The 16,750-nt window shown below is 44.9% G+C and overlaps 1 pseudogene; it reads left to right on the top strand.

Moving 5' to 3' along the window:
- The first annotated feature begins 227 nt into the window (after positions 1-227).
- Positions 228-1,765, top strand: LOC118909847 (60S ribosomal protein L7a-like; annotated as a pseudogene).
- The last annotated feature ends 14,985 nt before the right edge of the window (positions 1,766-16,750 follow it).

Raw genomic sequence — 16,750 nt, 5'->3', positions numbered from 1 at the left:
AGGATAAATATTTTGTTTTCAAACTGAATTTCCATTTGAGAATTTTTGATCCAAGTCTAATTTTTCTTAAAAGCAGTTGTTAGTGAATTTATAATAAATCAAAATTAATTCTTTTTCTGTAAAGATTGCATTGTTTTTGTCTCCACTATTAAAATTGTGAGTATTCTTAGTATGGGAGAAGCTGCTTGGGACTTGGGTCTCCATAATTTCATTGGACTCTCTTTCTCCCTTCTCCAGGGAGGGGAAGAACTTGTTACAGCTAAGGGAAAGAAGAAATGCTTAGCTCCTGTGTTTTCTCATTCCAGAAATGTTATCAAAGGGGTCAACTTCTGCTTTTGTACATTGGCGTTCGGGGAAGGTATGTAGAAGCTCCCACATGCAAAGAAGACAGGTCTGCTCTCTCCTCCAGCCACCCAGATGCCAAAACGAAAGAAGGCTAAGGGGAAGAGGGTGGCCCCAGGCCCTGCTGTCATGAAGAAGCAGGAGGCCAAGAAAGTGGTAAATCCTTTGTTTGAGAAAAGGCCTAAGAATATTGGCATCACACAGGAAATCCAGCCCAAAAGGGACCTCACCCACTTTGTCAAGTGACCATGACATCTGGCTACAGTGGCAAAAGGTTATTCTCTGGAAGTGTCTGAAAGTGCCTCTCACAGTTAATCAGTTCACTCAGGCCTTGGACCACTAAACAGCTACTCAGACATTTGAGCTGACCCACAGTATGGACCAGAGACAACAAGAGAAGAAGCAGAGATTGTAGGCTTGGGCCAGGAAGAAAGCTGTCAGCAAAGGGGATGTTCCCACTAAGGGGCCACCTGTCATGTGTGTAGGGGTTAATACTGCCACCACCTTGGTGGAGAACAAGGCTTAGCTGATAGTGATTGCCCATAATGTGGATCCCATCGAGCTGGCTATATTCCTGCCAGCCCTGTGTGGTAAGATGCGGGTTCCCTACTGCATCATCAAGGGGAAGGCCCAGCTGGGTGTCTAGTCCACAGGAAGACCTGCACAGCCCTTACCTTCACACAGGTTTTGGAAGACAAAGGCACTTTGGCTAAGCTGGGGGAAATTATCAGGACTAATTACAATGATAGATATGATGAGATCCATCACCCAAAGGCAGGCAATGTCCTGAGTCCAAATTTGGTGGCTCACATCACCAAGGTAGAAACAGCAAAGGCTAAAGATCTGGCCACCAAACGGAGCTACGTGCATGCTGGCAAATCTTGGTACACAAGAGTAATAAAAATTCTCCTTAAAAAAATAAAAACAAAAAGGCAGGTGTGGGGCCATCTTGCTGTCTCCAAGAGACAGGAGAGATCGCAGCACACCAAATGTCTTTTGAACTTGAGTCAAATCTCACTACATTTGCTGAAATTAGGTTGACCTGCTCTGTGTCATCACTGCAGTCCCTGCTGGTCATTCCCGTAAATACCCACTGCATTAGGAAGGCCGTGGGCAGGAAGGTATTGACAGTTGGCATCTCCCTATGGAGCTGTTAAGAAAGTTAAGGACAGACATTGCGAGAGTGCCCTGGGCTGAAGAAATTGCAAGCGTTGGACCTAGCATTTTTGCACACAGGCCCTGGAAAAGGAGATACTGATCAAGGCCTCCGAGGGCCTGTATTCTCAAAAGTGGTTTTTACCTCAAGTGTGTGGAGGGCCGAAAGTGAAATCACTAGATCCGAAAGAGATATCACCAGAACTGAGATCACCAGATATGAGATCAGCCCAGAAGTGATACCATTATGAGCCTGTACATAAGCTGTGCTAGAAAATAAAACTGCACCACTGTTCCGCCACCAGAGGTCAGTGAACCTCCTGATCCCAACTTGGTTTCTGTGTCTTTTTTGTATCTATTTCTTTGTTTTCTTAATTTCTCATCCACCTGTCTCAGGTTCAAGTTCAGCTGGTTTGCGGAGCTGGACTCCGCACAAGTGTGGAAGTCTTATAATGTTCTTAGATTTCAAAAAATGATTTCGTAGCGCTAGGGCATAATTCTGGCTATTCCTCTAGGTTGGAGTATGAAACAGGTCCAGAAATTGCCACCAAATTGGGCTACAAGGGCAGTTATGCTAATGAAATAACAGAAAGAGCCTATGGGAAGTGACCTGTGTCTACCAAAAACAAAATCATACTGAAGTTACAATGTGTTTTGATTAACATAGGCTTGCATTTATTCCTGCTTCATATAAAAAAGTCCTCTCCAAAAGGTCTTAAATATCAAACTAGATTATTTGTACTAGTTCTGGAGGCAGAGGAGAGCAGCTGAAAATGTACAGAGGAAAGCTATAGCAGATCCAATCAGGAAAATCACAGAAGGCATACTCTGAATGCAATAATGAAGGAGGAGCGTGGCTGCAAATTGGCCAAGGTATTGTGCTGGTCGCTTCTCCGGACACTTGTAACAAGCCTTGCCGGAAGTCAGCTTGAGTCAGTCCAGGAGTCCCTGAAGGATGCACGGCGTCAGCGACTGAATGAATGAGTGAGGACACAGACACTAGCAAAAGCTGAGCCTGGCCTTTAATGAAAAGTAGCAGCTTGATTATATACTCTTTGATTACATAAAGTACAGTTATTAATCATATGAGTGACACATAGCACAGTTACATGAGTTTGGAGAATGAGATTACATCATTTGGCAGTTCTTAGCAGTTAACTTGTTTCTAAGTAAGCTTGGTTTTTAGTTATTGTGGCCAGAAAATCTTACAAAGGTTAGGTAGGTGCCAGACTTTTGGTTTCTTTACAGATGACTATCTAAAGTTCACTATTCTATTGTTTTTATGTAAGGCCCTCATTCTTTCATAGCTATACTCCCATTTTTCATCTGCAGTAGGAAAGAAGGAGGCTCTCTCTAAAAGAACACGATGACTTTTTGGCAGGCAGGGACAAATTTTATGGACTGTGCCTCGGACCCATTTTCAGTAAGACTTACAATGGAGATTTTTCTGATCTGAAGTTAGGTAATGCCCTGTTCTCATTTGTTTTATAGTTTGCTAGGTTGTTCTCTGGCTGGCTAACCACAGAATATCACTTGTTCTCTGTACCCACCTGTTGCCATTAATCATTGAATATGTTATTTGGAGGCCATGTAGGGGCAGGGGAAGGAACCTCAACCCAGGTAAATTTCCATATCTTTTTCCCATAAACTTGGGTTCAATTCTCATGGGGTCTCACTTTCCCATCATCGAGGGTAGTCACAGGGACAGTAGTGGTTTTTTACCAATTTCCTCTAGGGCCAGTACCTAAAAATTTCAGGGAGAATTAGATATGGCCTCTTTCCTGAAGGGTCAGTTTGAATTGAAGCCAAAATAAGCAAATTTATTAGGAGGGACATTTTGAGCAGGAGGGATATCGGGGTTGCTCCTCTGGGAAGGCCGCTGTGCAGTCCCTTCCATCTGACTGCCTGAACTGTGTCATCAGGCTGGTGGTTCGGACCAGCTGCCAACAAAGCCTGATGGATCATAAACATGTTGTCTAAAGGAACCAGGCAGGAATCATCTCTGAGTGAATAGACGGGATATGAATCAGTCCATGAAAAAAAAAATTATTGCCATCATCAGCAGAGGCAGAGGCTACTCAGCTCTAACTGATCTTGTGGTAATGGAGACTCAGGACACCCACCAAACATCTCCTGATTTTTAAAGATAAGACAGGAATACAATATTTTATTTGAACTATCCCAATTTGAAGTGTGAGCATCCCAAACCAAATATTGTGAGTCACCTGATATATGCCGATCAGTCAGGTTTTGACCCAGAAACACCCCCTGTGACTTCAGTGTATGATTTTTACCTTGTAATATAGACACGTGAGTACAGGTCTTTCTACCTATTGAGACTATAAGCACCTTAGAGGGACTGAACTACACTAATTCATTTTTACATCTTCATCACCTGTTAAAATGCTTTCTAGAAAAAAAAAAAAGCTTGAAAAAGCATGGGAAAAAAACCTTGGCTCATGATAAAGGCATTAATGCATTTCAGCCAGAACAGGAGTTCAAGACAGAGTCCTATTAGCTTTGTACTGAGTTCAGACCAGTTCACCATTGTGTCCATATTTTCATAAAAGACATCAACAGTAAAATTATTGCATTTCCAGGCAACAGGAATATAGAAAGGTAGTAAAAAATGATGTGGATTAATTTTCTTAGAAGGTTTTATGATACCACTTAAGGGTCCAATTCAGTTTTCTAACCTAGAAGTTGGACCAGAGATTTAACATCTCTTAGCTTAAGACCTTCTGCGCCTTGATACACTGCCCATCTGTACAATGTCCCACACCATCTTAGCCTAGAATGCTCATCTCTTCCCCAAAATTCCTGTAAACTCTGCTTATACTTTATGTACCTGCTCAGATGGACCTTTATTCTGGAAGCCTTCTTATCCCATGAGGCCGAGTAAGACCTTCATCCTCAGGGCCTCCATAAAACCATGTTCACACAGTGTTATTATCTTTGTCACACTGTAATAAAAATATGTGCCCCTAATTATTCTCCTCTTCTTCTCTGGGAGCTAGGAGTATATTTCATGCATCAAGTTGTGCACTGTGGCTTCCATAGTTTCAGGGTTATATTGCCCTGTCCATTGATGATCATTTTATAAACTAAAAAAGAAATTCCTGTTAATATCAAGAAATGAAATATAGTAGGAAGATAAATGACAACTCCAGGAAAGACTGTTTTGGAGAAAATAATGCAGATTGGAAAGAATACAGGTGTCCTTTACCTGATACCAAATGTTTATTCTTTGGAAGATTTGACAGAAAGACTTTCCTCTGGGTGTTTTCAGGTTATGCTACTTCACCTGGAAGCAAAGGCAAAAATCAGGCAAGAATGAAAACAAGAGAAAGTGAATTCAATGCAAGTGGAAGAGAAAAAATAACAGTGACAACACAAATTCATAGATACAAAACAATTTTAATTACTTGTAGGATTTTGAGCAGCAGGAAACTCAGAGCTCAAGTTCCCAGCGCAGGGAGCTGGGGAGTGGAGAACATTCAGATGAGAGGGAACATTTCAGACTAAAATGAGAAGGGGACCTGGGTTCCTCCTGTGCAAACAGTCCTCCCTTGGTCTATTTGTTCCAAGTACTGAGCCTGGCTTCCTGTATCTCAGCCCTTCAGTACCCTGCCCCAGGCTGAGTTATAAAATCTATGGCCATTCTGCAGCCAGTGTATATCCTTCATTGGCAGAGCCCAGACCACTGGCAGAGCTCTGTGCTGCACAGGATGCCTGGAATTGGATTTTTTCCAACAGAAGCAGCAGTAGTGTTGTCCTTGTCCTTGGCTATGTGTTGATCAGCAAATGATAAAACAAAGAGACTCATTGCCCAAGTGGGCCATGTGCTGCTCTGTGGTTTTCTTCACATCCTAGACTCAGAACCCTCCAGGTTCTGCCAGCCCCACCCACAGAGGCTGCTTTGTTGCTCTGTATCTACAGTCCAAGTAGGGAGGAGATCAGCTGCCCACAGCACAGAGACTGAGTAAGACAGTGAGCCACAGAGCTGGACAGGAGAGACAGTGAGGGACAGCAACTGCAGGAATGCTGAGTTGAAGTGAGTGCCCAGGACATATGACAGACTTTGGGAAGTGGAGAGGAAAGGAAGTAGAAACACAGTGACAGCAAGGAGTGATATCATTTCTGGACTGACATGCAGGAGATACACAGGAAGCATGGTGCCGCAGCGGTGGGATTCCTGAATGTCTCTTGCTGCTGTAGGGATTCTTGGGAATGATGAGCTCATTCCATGCCCCACCCTGTATAACCCCAGCTCAGTGGTTTGAAATTCAGCCCATAAATATGACCCACCGTCATTGCAGTAATGCAAGGCAGGTGATTAACAGTTACACAGGGCAGTGCAGAAATCAAAATACGCTTCTCCACACATTTGTTAGTGTAGTTAATGTTTGTAAAACTGTAAATACATCCCATCTCACACTGAGCAGAAACAATTGTCACAACAGCCCAGTTCAGGTGTCATTCTGTGATAACAGGTCATCACAGAACAATACTACCTGTCAAGTGGTTCCAGTTCACTGGATGAGAGCAGCTAAGCTCTGGGTCAGCACTTTTTGCCAAGCTCATCAGCTAACTCCACAGTCACTGCCATGGCCCCAGGCCACTGTCCACCCAGGAGATCAGCATCAATCATCGTCCCACCAGCCCTCAAGCCCCTTTAAGCTTTGCTGAGCTGAAGCTCCTTGCTCTTTTGCAATAAACTTCTTTATAAAATCATATCAAAGATTATGTGTCTGTTTTTGCCCCTCTCCCATCATTTAATCACTACTGGTTTAGAAATCTCTTCTAATTCTGCACTCTGAGAGTTGTGGGAAATGGAGAGACATGAGGATGAGAGCCCCCCATTGCCATGGAGCAGTGCAGACGTTTCCTTCTCTCTCCTTTAGGCCCAGAGGCTGAGGCCTCAATTCCTATCTCTTCATTATAGGGAAAAATGGTTGAGGGTTTTGGCTGCCACCCACTACGTAGAATAAAATGCCTTGGGCTCTACTGTTACATCACATGCACCTCGAATAGGGCCTGACACCATGCAGATGCTCAGTAAACTTTTTGAACCAATGAAAAGACAAAGACTGTACTAACTTTTCATTTACCACAAAGTTAGTATCTTAAAAACAATATACAATTATTATCTCACAGTTTTTGAGGGTCAGGAATCCAGGCAGAGCTTATCTGGGTCCTCTGCTGAGGGTCTCAGAAGGCTGCAATAAGGTGTTGGCTAGGCTTCATTCTCCTCTAGAATGAGAGAATCTATTCCCAAGTTCACTCAGATTGCCGGTGGTTACTTCCTTGCAGCTGTATGACTGAGGGCCTGTTCTCCTGCTGGTTGTCATCAAGGAGCTACGCTCAGTTGCTACAGGCTATCAACAGCTTCTTGTCTATGACCCCTCTCACAACACTGCAGCTTAGTTCACAAAACCAGCAAATATGAGTCTCTCCCTCCCATCTGTTAAGACAGAATTTTATATAAACGAACAATCTCAAGAATGACATCCCATCACTTCTGCCCTATTCTAGAAGCATGTTGTCGATATTGTTGGAGGTCCCACCCACACTCAAGGAGAGGGGATATACAAGGGCATAAATACCAGAAGGTAGGAACTGTTGAGGATCACATAGCCACGTAGTCAAAAAGCCAAAGAGCCATGGGAAGCTAGAGTGTAGTTTCTCTAGACAAAAGAGTGGTGCTGTCCAGTGACTGACAATAGTTGGCTGAAGGTATAGCCGAGTCTCCAAGGAGCAAACAATGTTTCACAAGGACCTGGAAACTGTCATGATCAGACTGAAACTGTCATTCCTTCTGGAAGAGGAAAATGAGGCAAAGCTTCAGTTGTTGAGAGGAGGGGGAAGCTGTCATTAAGATACCATGAGGTGAAAGGAGGACTGCAAACACAGGTGAATTTTCAGTTCTCTCCCCTTCTCCTAATTATCTCTGTCTGCACACCCACCCCCGTCCACCTGCCAAGACAAAACACTTCAAAACTCAGTGACCTGTAGCAATTGTACATTATTTCTCACTATTCTGTGGGTTAATGGCCTCAACTAGGATGGCTTGTCTTGGCCCCACATAGCATCAGCTGGGATTTGCTACTGCAACTCTAATTTAGGCTACAGAATTCGGGATGACATCACTTTCACATCTATCCATCAGCTGGGATGGCTGGAATACGGGGCTTCCCTCTCTTCTTGGTCATTCACCCTCAAGGGCTTCTCCCCTACAATGTCCACCATGAACTCTACAGCAGGGGAACCAGACTTCTTTACATGCTGCTCAGGGCTCCAAGGTGGTGAAAACAGAAGCAGCAAGGCCTGCACCTAGCATTGCATATAGTCACTTTGACTGCACACAGCCACTTTGACTGCACACAGCCACACTCTACTGGTCAAAGTCATTCACAAATTCAGCCCGAAGTCTGTGACGGGGTACGACTATGCAAGGAGGCAAATGCAGGGAAGGGTTATAGATTGGGGCTATTCCATAACGACTACCAGAGGGAATGTGCAGTGCTCCAGCCGGGCCCCATTGCTACATCACTCCTACCTCCCACATAGGCACCATCACGGTCCTCTTGTTACTACAGGCTCCACTCCACTTTTCTGAATTCCCAGTTTAACAAGCTTATTGGCTTGCTATCGACAGCCACTCTGGACCTCCAGACATTACAAGCTATAAGATGGTTTATTTGCCATGTAGAAGAAATGTTGAAGCCTAGACTACTGGAACAAAAGGCTTCATAAAAGTGGTTGCTATTGATTCTTCCTGAGGGCAGGACAACAACAGAACATACTTTATAGCCCTGAAACTCAGCAGTCTTCAAAAGGCAGCAGACACAGGCAAGATTCCCTTTGTGGCTGAGTGGGACATCGGACTGCGTATCAGGGATCACCACATGGGCTTCATTTCTGCTAAGATATCTTAATAGACACAACAGAGAAGCCTCACTGAATACAACCTTGTTTGATTTCTCAGTACAGTTGCCCCATTCTGGGACTGGGGAAGTTACGGTTGAGTGACCAAATGCAGTTGTTTTGACAGAACAGATTAGTGCCAACCAACATCCTCCTCCCACTGCCCAGAATAACAGCCTGACAGCAGATAAACGCTCACAGAGTGTTACAGTAGAGCAGCAGCTATAGGAACCAAATGAACTCATGTCTCAGTGTGAGACAGCCTCACCACACCCATGGACTCCAAGCCTCTGCCCAATGTTCCATAGCAGCAGAGTCAAACATTTTGCTCTTGATTCCTCTTTTCGCTCTTAAAAATTAGGATTCCTAAGAGCTTTTGGGGGTTATACTTATTCATATTCACCATATTATAAATTTAAAACAGAGAAAACATTTAATATCTATTCATTAATTCGCTTTAAAATAATAGTGAACCCATCATAGTTACACCCATGCAGGAGCTTCAGAACATAAGGTCCTAGGAAGACTGAGAGCCACTCATCAACACACATGCTCTACAGAAAATTACATGGGCGTGTTGCTGTTTTGTGCCAGTATATTCATTCCAACCTTCTTATAATAGTAAGTTTGGAAACAAACAGAATATCCTGAATTATGGGACTGGTTAAAATACGATGGTGTATCTTTACAACAAAATACTATGCAGCCATTAAATAGAATGAGGTACCCTCTTGCTAACTATCATGGACTTTGTCCAAAGTACATTGTTAGTAGGAAAGAGGTAATGGTGTAGAACATTGTGTAAAAAATGTTACAATCTGTGGTGGGGGGGAGAGGGGATAAATACACATGTCTACATACATATTATCAAGCTTTTAAATGTGTGTAACATATGTAGTTATATAAAGATTGTAAAAGGATACAAAAAAAGAAGAAGAATTATTGTCTGGGAAAGAAAGCTGGGGCCTAATCGACAAGGAACAGAGGAAGACATCCTTTTTGTAGGTTTGCTCTCTTCATGTTTGAATTTATGCCTGCCATTTGCACGTATGATACATCTGTATATATAGAGGAAAGAGTTAAATAGAGTACCTCACTGTAGCCCTTCCTCATTTGGGTAAGGAAGGGTTCATGGTAATAGGAAATTCGAACAATGAAGTTATTAAATAAAACTTCCTTGGGGATGCAGCACAGAATTGACCTCGAAAGCCCCACCCTTCTTCCTGAAGCGAAGCAGAGGAGCACGGGCAGACCATCCTCCTTTCCTGCCCAGCCCTCCTTCGGCACATCCAGCCACCTTTGTGTAAGAAAGTTCGTGGTACACAGTGGGTGGGCACTCTTTATTTGAAGCCTATTTGCTTATTTTCCTGTGGTTTTCTTCGGCGATTGAAAGAGGCTTTGAAAGTTCGAGGCCATCTCTAAGAACCAGGAGCGCTCTGGGCCCGCGGGCTCCGGGCGGAGCAGCGCGCAGGGCCGGCCGGGCGGCAAAGGCCATGGGGGACTGGCGACTGCGGGAGCGGACCGGCCCTGCTCGGCGCCCCTCCTTCCCCGGCCCCGCCGCCCTCCTGGGCTGTACCGCGAGCCTGGAGTTCGTTTCTAGGAAGGAAGCGGGGGGCGCTTGGTGGACAGCCTCCAGACCCTTCCCCGGGAGCCTGTGACCCGCTTCCGCAGTGGCAGAGCCTCCAGGGTAACGGGACCAAAGAATAACGCGTTGGGCCGGGTCCCTCCGGCCTCAGGGGCCGCGCAACCGCAGTTTTACTAGAGCGGCCTGCGGGCCAGCCCGAGAGCATCAGCCCAGGAAGGGAGCGTGGCGCTTCCGGATAGGTGCCCAGCACCCCAGCACCAGCACGCGCGCGCGCACTCAGTAACTCCCCGCCTGTCCTCGCTCTTTCCCTCCCAGGAAGAAGGCGGAGAGCGTTGGGACGGTTGGGAAACCGGCGCAGAAATCCGGCCTGGCAGGGCCCGGGCGCGAGCCCAGTACGGGATTTCGGGGCAGCTCCTGCCCTCTGCCGGCAGGAAGGCGCATTTACACATGGCGGTCATTGAGGGTCTCCTAGAGAGGCCAGCTCCTAGGCCGCTTTGTCACCAAGGGCTCTCAAGCCATTGGAAAGGCTGTGAGAGAGGCAGTGGGCTGGGGTCAGGGAGGGGTGCTGATACCGGAGAGGAAGCATTAGGAGATAGGACGAAGTTCCCCACAGACAAAGAGGGTTTGGATCACCATTACTCAACCATATGGGGAAAGGTGGTGTGCCTACACCAGCCCCCCATTAGACCTCGTGGATGGCCAGCGTGGAGATTAAGTCCGTACAGGCAGCTGGTAAGGGCTGGCCTGGAGTCCAAATCAGGCAGTGGCCTTGACATTCAGGAATACTGTGTAATGGCAATTATTCCCTCTTATCCAGCAATCCTTTCTTGAGTACCTGTGTGCTAGAGACTGCCTGTGGGAGTCATCAGAGGGTACAAACGGACCAAAAAATAATAACAATAATGATAATAAACATAATAAATATGTAAATTATATAAAGGTTAAGGTGATAAGTTCTATGGGAAAATCATAGCAGGAAGCCGAATGTGGGGAAGCTGTGGGTAACATTATTAAATAGGGCAGTTAAGGTAAACCTTGATAAGGTAACATTTAAGCAAAGATTTACCCTGCATGTACCTAGGGGGAAATGTCTTAAAGCAAGAATTGTGTCTGTCTTTCTGGAACAGCAAAGAAGCCTGATACTAGAAAAGAGGGAGAGGGAGAGCAAATAGTAGGGGATTTGCTCCAAAAGATAAGGGTGTGGGAGGACAGAACGCTAAAGAGCATAAGACTTACATAAGGATTTGAGCTTTTACTCAGAGTGAAATGAAGAGGCACAAGAACGTTCGGAGCAGAGTTACCTGACCTGGGTTATATTTTGAAAGGATTACTCAGGCTGCTCAGTGTGAGGTCAAGGGTAAAAGCAGGGAGTCCAGGTCCAAGGCTTTTATGATACTCCTGGTGGGAAGAAATGGTCTCTCAGACTACATGGTAGCAGTGGAGGCAGCGAAAGACAGCTACATGCTGGATGTGTTTTGAAGGTGAAAATATTGACTTTACTGACAGGTGGAAAGCGGGACAAAGGAAAAAGAACGGAATCAAAAGTAACACCAAAGTTGTTGGCCTCAGAATGGAAGGGATGTCGTTACATTCAACTGAGGTGGGGAATGCTAATGGAGCAGCAGTTTTAGCGGAGGAATTGGGGAGAAGATAATTCTTTCCATTTGGGACATATTAAGTTTGAGGTGTCTATTAGACATCCAGTAAAGATGTCAAATGAACAGTTGGCTATATGAGTCTAAAGTTCAGGAGAGAGCTCAGCTAAAGGTATAAATTTGGGAATTGGAGAATCAATGGCATTTAAAGCCTTGAGACTGAATAAGGTCACCAAGAGAGCAGGTTTAAGTAAAGAGCACATGCCAACCCCTGGGACTCTCTTAAATCCAGGTACCAGGGAGAAGAGGAGGAACTTATGGAGGGGGCTGAGAATAAAAGCCTTGTGAGGTCACAGGAGAGTCAGCGGACTGTGGTGTCCCAGAGACCAAAACTCAGCTTGATGTGACTATCCACTTTGAGGGCATTCAGACTGATCTCATGGTGCTCTTCATCCTTGCTTCTGTCACCAGAAGCACACTCCCAGGTCAGCCTCATCAAGGAAGAGGAATGGTCAACTGTGCTGAATGCTGCTAAGCATTAACCCTGTCAGGGTGGGGAGGTCTTACCACAAATGGAAGGGGTGCCCCATAACCCTATTGATGGAGCTGAAGAGTCTGGGGAGTTGATTGAGGAGACTTATAAGGTTCTTGGCCTAGAAGAAGTCATGTCTGGGAAAGAGTAGGAAGAGAATCACAGCTGAGTCATGTTTTCTGTCCTAGAAGAAGGAATGAAGAGACAGTAGGACTTCTGTGTCTCACTTGCCCCTGTGTACCAGTGCCTCCTTCCCCAGACCACAGACCCTCAGAACTCCCCTTTCTCTCCTCACTCCTGGAGTAATCAGCTGAGGATTCACTTTGTCAGATGCTTCTTCCTCTTGCACCCCCAGTCCCAGCTCCTACCTCCATCCTGCCCTCCCTCCATCCTACACATTCTTCTAGAGCTCTCTACAGGTAGTACTAATATAATCTCCATATTAAGGAACCATGTGTTTACTTCCTAGTTCTATCACTAATTTTCTGTGTCAGCTAGACAGATCACCCCATCTTCTGGTCCTCAGCTGGTAAAGACCAGCTCAAACTCTCTGTAGTTATCTGAATCTCTGATAAAGGAGTAGGTGTGTGTGTGTGTGTGTGTGTGTGTGTGTGTGTGTGTGTGTGTGTGTGTGTGTAGAGAAATGTCTACAAAAATGCAATCCACAATTCTGAATTGTTCTGCTATTTAAATCTGATTTTCTTCAGAAATGATGCCTAAATCCAGAAGAAATAGCCTGATTACCTGAAATAAAACCATTGTATTATTTATACATGTATGTATGCACATGTGATGGTTAATTTTATCTGTCAACTTGACGGGGTCATGGGGTGCCAGATAGTCAAATATTTTTATGACATTAATATTTAAATCACTAGACTGAATAAAGCAAATTGTTCTTCCTAATGTAGGTGGGCCTCATCCACCTGAAGGGCTGAATAGAACAAAAGGGCTGACCGTTTCCCAAATAAGAGAGTCTCCTGTCTATGGCCTTCCAACGGGAACATCATCTTGCTACAAAAAGAAACATTGTTGCTGCCTTTTTGCTGCCTTAGACTGAAACCTGAGCTCCTCCTGGGTGTCGAGCCTGCTTGCCTTAGAACTACACCACCAGTTATCTGGGGTCTCTAGCTTGTGCTACCCTGGTGATCTCAGGATTTGCCATCCTCCATAATTGCATGGACCAATTCCTTATAGTTAAGTCTCTTTATATACATTTAAAATACATCCTACTGGTCCTGTTTCTCTGGAGAAACCTGACCAATGCAGCATATATATTCATTATTGTTCCTATTGTTGTTGTTTTAAGACTATAAAGAAAAACATAGGGGGATCACAGGAAGATGGCGGCATGAGTAGTTCAGAGGAAATCTCCTCCCCAAAACATATATATTTATGAAAATACAATAAATACAACTATTCCTAAAAGAGACACCAGTGGATGCAGTACAACAGCCAGGATACATCTACATCTGTAAGAACTCAACATCACAGGAAGGGGGTAAGATACAAGCCACAGCTAGGCAGGACCCGAACGCTCCCCCACCCCAAAACCCGGTGGGAAGAAAGGAGTCAGAACGGGGAGGGAGTGAAAGCCCAGGACTGCTAAACAACCAGCTCTAGGAATCCACACCCTGAACGCAGACACAAGGTGCACGGGGTGCTGGATATTAGAGAAACGGAAAAGCAAAACCTGTGGGCAGGTCCCCACAACCGGCGCCCCTGAGAAAAAAGAAAAGCGAGTGCTTTCTGCAAGTCTTAAAGAGACAGGGACCCCATAGCTGGACGAAGTTGTCCCGGCAGCTGGGAATACCGGGGAAACTTAGGCGCCCTAAACCCCAGGGAGGCAGTGCAGCTCTGAAGCCCCTCACGGCACTAAGCAGCCTGCCAGTCGTTCCTCCAACTGACGCAGACCCCGACACACCGGCCAAATAGCAGAAGAGTGGAGGCGCGCGCCGGGGATGACAGCTCCAGAACGGACCGAGAGCATATCTGTGCGCCGCAGGAGAGGCTTGTGCTGGCCCGCAGTGGCGCAACCGAACAGCCCGGGCGCGGCTCTCGTGCACCGCCGGCAGTGAAGCCAGAGGAGCCTGGTAGAAGCCTGCGCAGAAGAGCCCCGCGCGCACCTGCAGAGGAGCCAGAGGGAGCAGGCGCGCTCCCAGCACCCGACCGGAATCCCAGCCCAACTCACAGCCGCCCTGGCCAGACCCAAAGGCCGCTGCTGCCACACAGCTGCCCAGCAGGGTCGCCGCTAGAACGAAGAGCACCTGGGGTACCTGTCACTCCCTGCAGGGCTCCACGCTGCTCTGACGGACACCCCGCCCACAGCAGCTTAGGGGACTAACCTGGTGGCTGCTCCAGGAGTGCTGGTAACTGTCACAGGCAGCGGAGAAGGGCAAGGCATCCAGCAAGCAGGAAAGGACTTTCTTTTCCCAGCTGACACACCCGCAACCTGCCTACAGCCACTGCTATCACCATGAAAAGGCAAAAAAATCTGGACCAGTCCAAGATAGTTTACACCTGAGAAAGGGTCTGCAGAGGCAGACCTTACCAGTCTCCCTGAAAAAGAATTCAAAATAAAAATCATAAACATGCTGACAGAGCTGCAGAGAAATATGCAAGAGCTCAGGGATGAAGTCCGGAGGAAGATTACAGAACTGAAACAAACTCTGGAAGGATTTATAAGCAGAATGGATAAGATGCAAGAGGGCATTGATGGAATAGAAACCAGAGAACAGGAACACATAGAAGCTGATGCACAGAGAGATAAAAGGATCTCCAGGAATGAAACAATATTAAGAGAAATGTGTGACCAATCCGAAAGGAACAATATCCGCATTATAGGGGTACCAGAGGAAGAAGAGAGAGAAAAAGGGATAGAAAGTGTCTTTGAAGAAATAATTGCTGAGAAATTCCTCAAACTGGGGGAGGAAATAGTTGCTTAGACTACGGAGGCACACAGAAATCCCGAGAGATGGGATCCAAAGAGGACAACACCAAGACACATAATAATTAAAATGGCAAAGATCAAGGACAAGGACAGAGTATTAAAGGCAGTCAGAGAGAGAAAAACGGTCACCTACAAAGGAAAACCCACCAGGCTATCATCAGACTTCTCAACAGAAACCTTACAGGCCAGAAGAGAATGGCATGATATATTTAATGCAATGAAACAGAAGGGCCTTGAACCAAGGATACTGTATCCAGCACGATTATCATTTAAATAGGAAGGACAGATTAAACAATTCCCAGACAAGCAAAAGCTGAGGGAATTTGCCTCCCACAAGCCACCATTACAGGATATCTTAGAGGGACTGCTCTAGATGGGAGCACTCCTAAAAAGAGCACAGATCAAAACACCCAACATATGAAGAATGGAGGAGGAGGAAAAAGAAGGGAAAGAAATAATCATCAGACTGTGTTTATAACAGCTCACTAAGCGAGTGAGGTCAGACAGTAAGGTAGTAAACAAGCTAACCTTGAACCTTTGGTAACCACAAATCTAAAGCCTGCAATGGCAATAAGTACATATCTTTCAATAATTACCCTAAATGTAAATGGACTGAATGCACCAATCAAAAGACACAGAGTAATAGAATGGATAAAAAAGCAAGACACATCTATATGCTGCTTACAAGAGACTCACCTCAAACACAAAGACATGCACAAATTAAAAGTCAAGGGATGGAGAAAGATATTTCATGCAAACAACAGAGAGAAAAAAGCAGGCATTGCAATACTAGTATAAGACAAAATAGACTTCAAAATAAAGTAACAAGAGATAAAGAAGGACATTACATAATGATAAAGGATCAGTCCAACAAGAGGATATAACCATTATAAACATATATGCACCCAATAAAGGAGCACCAATATATGTGAAACAAATACTAACAGAATTAAAGGAGGAAATAGAATGCAATGCATTCATTTTGGGAGACTTTAACACACCATTCACTCCAAAAGACAGATCCACCAGACAGAAAATAAGTAAGGACACAGAGGCATTTAACAACACGCTAGAACAGATGGACCTAATAGACATCTATAGAACTCTACATCCAAAAGCAACAGGATACACATTCTTCTCAAGTGCACATGGAACATTCTCCAGAATAGACCACATACTAGACCACAAAAAGAGCCTCAGTAAATTCAAAAAGATTGAAATCCTACCAACCAACTTTTCAGACCACAAAGGTATAAAACTAGAAATAAATTGTACAAAGAAAGCAAAAAGGCTCACAAACACATGGAGGCTTAACAACATGCTCCTAAATAATCAATGGATCAAGGACCAAATTAAAATGGAGATTCAGCAATATATAGAAACAAATGACAACAACAGCACAAATCCCCAACTTCTGTGGGATGCAGCAAAAGCAGTCTTAAGAGGAAAGTATATAGCAATCCAGGCATATTTAAAGAAGGAAAAACAATCCCAAATGAATAGTCTAATGTCATAATTATCGAAATTGGAAAAAGAAGAACAAATGAGGCCTAAGATTTGCAGAAAGAGGGACATAAGAAAGATCAGAGAAGAAATCAATAAAATTGAGAAGAATAAAACAATAGGAAAAATCAATGAAACCAAGAGCTGGTTCTTCGAGAAAA

Source organism: Manis pentadactyla, chromosome 11 (genome assembly GCF_030020395.1).
Source record: "Manis pentadactyla isolate mManPen7 chromosome 11, mManPen7.hap1, whole genome shotgun sequence".
Classification (NCBI taxonomy): Eukaryota; Metazoa; Chordata; class Mammalia; order Pholidota; family Manidae; genus Manis; species Manis pentadactyla.
The sequence above is the reverse complement of the archived record's forward strand: the minus strand, read 5'-3'. Positions and strand labels throughout refer to the sequence as shown.